Consider the following 10,192-nt stretch of genomic DNA (forward strand, 5'->3'; position numbering starts at 1 on the left):
ATATATATATATATATATATATATTTTTTTTTTTTTTTCTATTTTAAATGAGTGGGTAAAAATCACTGAAGTTCAGCTAACTGCAATTAATATACATTTAAATACATTTATAATATATTTTCAGTTATCATGCAGTTATGTTTAATAACATTTCCATAAAATTATTTCAGTATAATATTTTTGCAATGGAGATACAACAACATATATATTCATTCATTCACTATGATTTTAATTGCTTAATAAAACTTAAATATTAAATTTTAAAAGCATCCACACAGCACATACACAGTTTTTTCCTGCATCTCTGTTCATTGTGGAGAAGCGGAAACCTGCAGTGTGGTGGACCCTTCATCTCAAGGTCAGGTTGACTTTCCTTGTCACCTCATTTACCAGGCATGACACACGCCGCCCATGCCATATAATGGAGTGACAGAAAGTATCGGGCTGGGCCCGCTCAGATCGCCTTGATCCTGGTCACTGGTACGGAAAGCTCGCGACACGGCCCCACCAAGCAGCCGGCAAGCCTCCTCCATTTCAATACGCTGCCTGGCATGAGCGGTTTGCGCAGCGGTACGTCTAATAGGGGCTGTCACTGAGTGACCTGAGCTGATGCTTGCTGATAGGTCACAATGCTCTAATTCGCCGCTCCTTTGCTTAAGTCACCAGGCGTCCGTTTCATCAGTTAGCTCTACACGTCTTACTGCATTTCAGCCCCCTTGCCGGGGCCCGGGGCCCCAGGCTCACTTCAAACGCCATTAGACCATCAGTCCAATCAAATTACCACCATACTGGCTGCACGCTGACTGGAGTTTAGCAGTTACCGTTTGAGAAGCTTCTTGTGGCTAGTTTTTCTCTCATCCTAAAATTCAGCCGTTTTATTCCTTTCCCACAAAGAGAGACTGTTAATTGTTTCTTCATGAGTCGATTTGCTGTTTCACTTCCCCTGCAATAAGAAAGAACACAGCTGTAATAACATTCCTCAAATCTCCTCCATCCCATTCTCAGTGCCTTGGCTGTGCACAGAGAGCTCCCAATTTATAATCTCCAACAGGAAAATTATGGCCCAACGCCAAGCTGTTTTTGTGCAAAGGCAGTAATAAAGTCATGTTAGAGTTTAAAGTTCACTTTACATAAAGTCATTTTAGAAGTGTTCTGTATGTTCTTAATCTAAACTGAACAGAATGAAGGATGGTTACATGAAAAACACGCAAAATGAAGTGGAGGCACCTTTAATTTATTTTCAGAATGATCCATTTATGTTCTAATGCTGAGTAATACAAAATTCATACAAAATGCCCTCATTCATTTTGTGTTCGTTTAGTTGGCCTGGCCTTGTTAGCCCCTGCTGGTAGCTGATACAACTACATCTGTTTGCAAAATAAACCTTTCTGACCCTTGCTAGATTTAAATAGATTATTATTATTATTATTCTGAAAACCTGGCAAATAGGTAATATTTCATGCCACCATTTGCTGTTGAGAATAACCTTTGAATAATATCCAGTTGAATGCTGCCTATCAAAACATCTGGCAGTTGAATCACAGATGCTGGAGGACGGAATCTGCTTCTCTGTCTTCTCTCCAAAAGTGTCCACAGTGCTTTGATATTGTTCAACTCAGGTGATTTGTCTGGCAAGGCCAGATGCTGAAGTTCATCTTGGTGCTCCAACTGTCCATGTTTAAAGATCATGACACCATTTTTTTTTTTTTTGCATTTTAGCAATGGTGTCTGTGATTAAATACTTGGCTCTTTCACGGATGTTTGATGTTGTGAAGTTCTCTGGGCTTGGTTTTTGTGGTACAGGTCTTCAAGGTGGATGTTTAAATTTGCTGTCTTTGCTGCAGTTTGGATACAATCTTCAGTCCCTATCATTCACTTTCGGTTCTCTTTTCTGATGAAGTCTTACTATGATTTGTTTACAAAGTCATAATCCAAAAGCTTGTTGACCAAAAAAAAAAAAAAAAAAAAAAAAAAAATGGGGCCAATAGGTTACAGGTGCTCATGCTAAATTGATTTCCGTGATATGCACTTTTTGGAAGTCAAGCAAGTCACCAATGGTTTGTACTAAACACTGCTGAACACAAATCCTACTATAATGATAAACAATCAAGAGAATATAGACAACAAGTTAAAGACATATAAGAGAAAATTGAAACATTTATTATGCTTTTTCACTGTAGCCTACATATATTTAATGGAAAATTGACTTGAAGATTTTTCAGAATAATCCATTTTCATTCTAATGGATTCCGAGTAACATAAATAATTTACAGATCCATGCAAAACTCCCTTGACTAATCTAGCAATTTACCACGCATACATTAGCATCTCGACATTATATCCCAGTAGCCCTTGTGCCTCACTGAAAGGTCCAAGAGTTCAATGTTGATGGAGGCTTTTGAGGGTAAAAGGTTTGCCGTAAACCGCTCCCAGGGGTGGAGAAAGAGACTTCACTCATGTGCAAGAAGTCATCACTCAAACATATATTTAGATCATCCGTCAGCACCGCTGTGTCATTTTGTTTGGATAGTTTGACCCTGGTGGTCAACGTTAATGCCAGAAGACAAAAAAACTGGGGAGATAGAAGCTGCAAAGTTGAGATCGTTTAGATGACAAGATCTCTGCTGCGCCATCAAGCCATGCTAATATTTGTGTTCACTGTCTGTCTTACAAGTGGACAGGGGAGAGACAGTTGGCAAATACGTACATCCGTTTAATGGAGGACATTATTCTGTGTAAGCTTCTGTCTCTGGTTAAGGTTTGTTTGGATTAGAGGCATACTGACGGATGATACCCGGTCTGGGAAAGCACACCTGTGTGTGTGTGTGTGTGTGTGTGTGTGTGTGTGTGTGTGTGTGTGTGTATAAATGTTAACAGATGTAACCTCCTCTCCTAACTGAATAAAGACAGTTTTAATTCAACAGATCTGTTTAACAATTCTTGATTAAGAATTGCAACATTTGAAAACAATTGCTCAGAAGCTCAAACAGAATTGAGCTTCTTTAAACCTAAACTACATTTCTTACATTTTCTGAAATAAATAGTAAACTTGCAGTGCTAGGTGAAAGCTCTTATACCATTTTTTATAGCGTGTTTCTATGCCGTTTCTAGGGTCTGGGTGGATGTTATTATTGTAATTATAGGTGTTAAGAGTGTTTTAATGTTGCTGTGAAGTTTCCAGGTGCATTCCAAATTACATCCCACATAACAAATTTAGGTTATAAAAATGTTATGAGAACGTTATTTTGACATGTTTCTAAAACACTCATGTCCATTTTTTTTTGTGACTTTATTTAAAAGCTACAAAAATATTCTTACAATGTTCTATTAACTGTATTTTTACCCAAAATGTTTTTTGATTTTTAATATTCTATGAACGTTAAAATGTCCAGTTTTCTTGTCATGATTAGAACGTTATTTAAATGTTACTAAAATGCTTCTAACAATGTTCTACTAACCTTATTTTCACCCAAAATATAACGTTATTTGAATTTTTATTTTTAATATTCTAAAAATGTTTTCTCTCTGTATTATATGAATGTTCATCTTGTCGAAATAAAATCAGGACATTTCTGAGAATGTTGTTCTAAGAACTTTTCACTCGACATTTTGAGTGTATATCATATATTAATAAAGTTTTAAGAACATTCCATAGTTCAGTCCATGTTCAATCTAGTGTATACAAGTTTTATAAGGTTATTTTGTCATTCAGGTTCGGAATCTGTTAACCCCTCTCCCTCCATTACGTAATGCGATACATGACTGCATTAAGGTTTGGGGTGGACCTTAAAAATTGTCTCTAAAAACAAAACTTTTTCTTACTAATCAAATCACGCAAATTCATATGAAATAGTAAAATAGTTACATTTACTAATGAGTTTAGGTTGGCCTGAAGCCAGATATTTGAATTTTTTTTTTTTTTTTTTTTTTTTTTTGCGAATGATAAGAAAAGATCTCATTTTACTGTGCACATCTTAGAAATCCAAGAATAACATTAAACTAAGATACTGTATCATATGCATGCTCATATTTTTAAAAATGATTATCACAATGTTTTAAATCTTATATAATGCCATATTTCTGTCTCTCAATTTGGGGCGCATTTCCCAAAAGCATTGTTAGCTAACTATGGTCGTTAGTTCCATGAACTGTTTTGGTAACGACGCAACTTGCGAACATAGTTGCTTTTGGGAAATGCACCCCAGGTTGTGCGCAATAGTGGTGTTTCACTCATGAATAAAAATTAAGGGGTAAATGTAAATGTTAGTCGTCATTTGCGATTTGTACATTGAAAACTGAAAAAAGAATCTTGTTTTGATAGTGAATGGCTTGTATTATTTATGAATTGATTCAGCGAGCAGTACTGGATAGTAACTGATTACATGTAATCTAGATTACACAATCAGATTCCAAACATTAAGTACTTGTAATCAGATTAAATTCAATTTTAAAGTTTACATGATCAGACTACAGTTACTTTTTATTAATTAATGATTACATGATTACATATTATTCACACAATAGCAATAAAGTATTCATATGACTAACAAATATGCATCAGATAAATTCATTTTATATCCAATTAAAATATCCCTATACTCTTAACACAAATTAAGAAATTACTGTTGATCCAACATTTGTATTATAAATCAGTGCATAAAGCATGGCTTGGTGCTTCTCAATCTATGTGTGACCCTCTTGAGCAGGCCTCATAGTGTTGCTTGTTTCGGCAAGTTAAGGTTTAACGCATCTCAGGCCCAGCGAGACCACTTTATAACTGTGTCACGGTGTTCTCCTCCCTTGTTTGAGTTTCTCAAGAATGAACTTAAGTAAGAAAAGATTGTGAACGTACACATGCTTGGCTCAGAGTAATGCTGCGAGACTCTCTGTGCACAGGCATGTAAAGTCTTGAAGGAAACGTTTGTCTTGCTAATGCAAGGCAGACAAAACATTTTTTTGCTTGATAGCATCTGTTTGCCGAACGGGGCTGTCTCAAATGGACGTGAAGAGCCAAGGCAATGCATAAAATGGAGGGGAGTGCGAATGTGACACATTTCAGACAAGTGCTAATGAATGTAAACACCAAGCTGATAAAAGCAAAGCAGCATGGAGAAGCTATGTAGCTTTGTGGAGGGTAATTCAAGCCATTTTCCAAGCATGACACATTAGCCTAATATCAATCATCACATGAGTTTCACCGAGCGAACGGATGAACCCGTTGGGGTGAAGGGAGGACAAGTCAAAGAGGGAGCTCACACTGTGGAAATAAATGATGATGTTTTCACAACAGGAAAGTGAAGGACAGCTCTCTGTGGTGCTCTTATTACGCTAATGAAATAAATTAGCGCCAACAGATTTGACTGCACGCTCCAAGTTTTGATGAAAGGCGCTGTGGTGGTGTTGATTGTTTGCCGTTGTGGGGAACATCACCTCAATAAGTTTGGTCAGCTTTGCAGAAAAACAAAAGATCTGGGAGACCATTTCAACAAATCCTACAAGTTGGAAAGCGATAGACAAGCGCTAAATTTTAGCATGTACATACTATTGCCAGCTTTCCAGTCTATAATACATTTAAGCAGTTAGACTACAGTGATGGTAATCTTTTGAAAAATGCTACTAACAAAAAGTAGTTGAATACACTGAAGCTACATAGAGGGCAATACATTTAAAAAGAAGTACACTTTAGCATACTTAAAAAGATTACGTATTAAGCAAATAATATACTTTAAAGGGGTAATATGATGCGATCTCAAGTTTTCTATTCTCTTTTAGTTACAAGCTGTTTGTGAATAGATAAGATTCCTAAAGTCTCAAACCCAAAGATTTATTCTATTTAAAAGTTAAGACTTGTCCATGCCCTCCTAAAAGGCTTTCTTTAAACATGCCCCCACATGTCTACGTCACTGGTTGGGAAGATTTGCATAACACCGCCAAAATGTTCAGGCAAAGAAAGAATGCGTAACTTTTATTCTCGCTGTAGTATTATTGCTGCCGCCGTCATGTCGTGGAGATGCTATGTTTCGTTGTGAAAATGAAACTAGTTTGTTTAGCCTTCCAAAAGAGGACACCGTATTTACAACACTGTTCCAGAACAGTTCAAACCAAATATTTGTGTGTGTGCAACGCATTTTATGGAGGACTGTTTCCTGAAACTACAATGCCGGCTGTTCTGACACACAGTCTGTAAGTATGTTTTCATATTTAAATAATTTGCTACTGATGATTCAAACACGAGTTTTGAGCAGTGTAGAGTAGCGCTTGTTGTTTGTCGTTTCTACATTTACAAATGCAGACATGGTTTTATGTTTACACAGCACGATGCAAAGCAACGCGTAAAAAGACAGTATAAGTCATTATAATCTGTAATTATTTCCTCACTGGATGCAACAAATGCCTCGTTTGTAATGGGTTTTATTGTTTTTGTCTCATCGTGCCGGGACACAGTATGGTAAGGGGTGTAACATTACCGTCACACGCTTGAGGCATTCAGCCAATCACAACGAACTGGATAGCTGGCCAATCAGAGCACACCACACTTTTCAGAACGATGAGCTTTGTAAAAATCGACGTGTTTCAGAAGGTGGGGCATAGAGGAAAAACAATAATGTACAGTATGTGGAAAATAATGTGTTTTGTTTGAAGCTTTAACCGCATAAAAAACATTTCATTAAACCAAATAAACAAAATAATGTCCTTTTTTTAGCAACATCATATGACGTAAATACAGGTCCTTCTCAAAAAATTAGCATATTGTAAAAAAGTTCATTATTTTCCATAATGTAATGATAAAAATTAAACTTTCATATATTTTAGATTCATTGCACACCAACTGAAATATTTCAGGTCTTTTATTGTTTTAATACTGATGATTTTGGCATACAGCTCATGAAAACCCAAAATTCCTATCTCAAAAAATTAGCATTTTCGTTTTTTTGGTGTTGATTTCATGAAAACCCAAAATTCCTATCTCAAAAAATCCTTCAAATAATTATGTTCAGTTTTATGCACTCAATACTTGGTCGGGAATCCTTTTGCAGAAATGACTGCTTCAATGCGGCGTGGCATGGAGGCAATCAGCCTGTGGCACTGCTGAGGTGTTATGGAGGCCCAGGATGCTTCGATAGCGGCCTTAAGCTCATCCAGAGTGTTGGGTCTTGCGTCTCTCAACTATTGCGTCTCTCAACGTATTCTCTTCACAATATCCCACAGATTCTCTATGGGGTTCAGGTCAGGAGAGTTGGCAGGCCAATTGAGCACAGTAATACCATGGTCGTAAAACCATTTTACCAGTGGTTTTTGGCACTGGGTGAGCATGTGCCAGGTCGTGCTGGAAAAACGAAATCTTCATTTCCATAAAGCTTTTCAGCAGATGGGAAGCATGAAGTGCTCCAAAATCTCCTGATAGCTAGCTGCATTGACCCTGCCCTTGATAAAACACGTGGACCAACACCAGCAGCTGACATGGCACCCCAGACATCACTGACTGTGGGTACTTGACACTGGACTTCATGCATTTTGGCATTTCCTTCTCCCCATTTCCTGACTCTGGCACCTTTGATTTCCGAATGACACATGCAAAATTTGCTTTAAATTAATCCGACTTTGGACCACTGAGCAACAGTCCAGTGCTGCTTCTCTGTAGCCCAGGTCAGATAGGACCTGGATAGGAATTTAGAATTTAGATAGGAATTTTGGGTTTTCATGAGCTGTATGTCAAAATCATCAGTATTAAAACAATAAAAGACCTGAAATATTTCAGTTGGTGTGCAATGAATCTAAAATATATGAAAGTTAAATTTTTATCATTACATTATGGAAAATAATGAACTTTTTCACAATATGCTAATTTTTTGAGAAGGACCTGTATACATAGTGCACAGTAAATGTAATGTTTTCAGATTGGATGTTAAATTGCAAATAAATGAAAGGCAGTGGCTATTTGCATTAAGTGTAAATTTACTTATTGCAAATAGTGGCAAATACCTGCACCTCAGTATTGTAGCACATTATAAAAAAAAAAAAAAAAAAAAACATGCAATTATACCTTATTTTGTGTAAATTATCATTTTTATTAGAATTATTAAATGGATGCTGCCTTATTGGGACAATAAAGCACTCCCTACACCTAACCCTACCTGATACTTCATTTTAAACTTTTGGCTTATTTCCTTCATTTTTATTGGAAATAAATGCCTTTCTGATGTGATAAGAGATGTGAAAAAGGGTTTGACAAAAGGCAGATTCAAACTCTGGTCTCTTACGTCATAAAGACTGTGCTATGCTATTTATCATCAATGTCACTAAAGCCATCAATTAACGGTCGTCTTTCGTAATATTCTCCTGCCCAATCACACGTTGGTGGGCGGAGTTATTGCATGCAGCCTCTGCCAACAAAGTAGGCTATTTGCACTTATTGTAAATAGACACTCCGTAAATGAAAACGTGTTATAGCTCAAATTGGTGTTAAATGCAGTTAGCTTAAATTTAGTTATTTTAGGACTTGAGAAAATGTTCATATGCAATTTCATAATTACTGTGTATTTGAAATATGGTTATAGTTTGCTGTTGAAAGTACTGACAAGCATTAATGATAAACTAAAAATGACTTTAATGATATTTCTATTGAACTTGGACTGAATGGCATTTATTTTAAATATTTGTCTGTAATTGTTTGATTTGTAATGAAGTTGCAATTTAGTGCAATTATAAATTTAATCAAGTGCTTTAGTATGTTAGCCAACACATCAAAATAAGTGGAAAACTCTATAAAGCATGACAAAATATCATTAAAATATAACAAGTAAAAAAAAAAAAAAAAAAAAAAAAAAAAAAAAATGTCACTATTACTAAGTGCACTTTTTACAGGTGTAGTTAAGTTTGTTAGAAAACAGTCATGAAAATATACTTTAAGTAGACTTAGGTGGCGTTTTTATTTTATTATAATGTCTGCAAGTACAGTATTTTAAAGTATATTTTTATGATATGCAGTGCACATTATGCACTTTTTTTCAGAAAGGATGATATTGGTAATACTAATTGATAGTGTAATATGAATCATTTTTATGATGAGAAAAGTTTATGAATGACAGCGGTACATTTGAAATATTAATTTAGACACAAACTAGGTTTCTTATCTTATCAGTTTCAAGCTGGATTTAGCTGGTTAAAGATGGATTCCCAGCCTGGCCAAGCTTCTGTTTAGATTGTTGACCCTATTTTCTTTCATAATCTATCTTATTTAATTGTTATGTTATTCTGAAGTTAAATGTTTGTCTTTGTAATTTTTATCTAAATCAACTGCAATAACATTCCACCAACCCTTTTTATTTATTCAGTCTCCCCCTACGTCTGTTCTGGTATACAGTACTCACTTTTCCCAATCCAATCAGTTTTTGATGGCTTGTCCCAAACATTTATTTCTCTTTGGCTATTCTGAAGTAAAATGCTTCTTTTTGGAGCTATTCTTATTCTTATGGTCAACCTTCCAATCAGTAGCTGTCCATCAAACCAACATTACATCACGTTCTTAACATAATGACAGCTCAAACGATGTACTAATAGGCACTGGAGCTCCACCCTTTGACCTTTGCGACCCTTCATTTGTCAGACCACACAGTGTTTGGGCGTTAAACAATCAGTATATCCTGGGGCCGCTCCAATCCATCTAGGAACTGTTGGGCAGGGGGCTCCCTGCAGGCCCATTCGACCGGAGGGTAAGCAAGCCTGGAATCCCACTAACATCCGTCTTGGGTTTGGCCAATGTGAAAAGCCCGTTGTCCCCGGCAACAGCTGGGCTGACCACATTTCCTCCAAAGGGAGCTTGGCCTTTTCCTCGGAGCAATCCGTTAGCGCTGTGGCCCGTCTCTTTCTGGGTCGGTGTGGTGAAAGCAAAGCCTGATAAAAGGACTGAGACACCTGAGACAGGAAACCATGCCCTTCCACTTCACTAATATCATATTTCATACATCTCCTGACTCCTGCAAGCTCTAGGTTTGTGTCAAGTGGGTACAAAGATTAAATTATGAATTTGCCTTGACATTAAGTAGAGGTACACGAAAGTACTTTATTTTAATTGTTTTAAATTAATTTATAGGCCTTCAAGAAGTGAAGAAAAGGTGTCAAAGTTATAAAAAAAGAGAAATAATAGAGAATTTATGGTTTGAAAAATAATTTCTAAATATTTATAAATTAT

Source organism: Cyprinus carpio, chromosome B24 (genome assembly GCF_018340385.1).
Source record: "Cyprinus carpio isolate SPL01 chromosome B24, ASM1834038v1, whole genome shotgun sequence".
NCBI classification, from domain to species: Eukaryota; Metazoa; Chordata; class Actinopteri; order Cypriniformes; family Cyprinidae; genus Cyprinus; species Cyprinus carpio.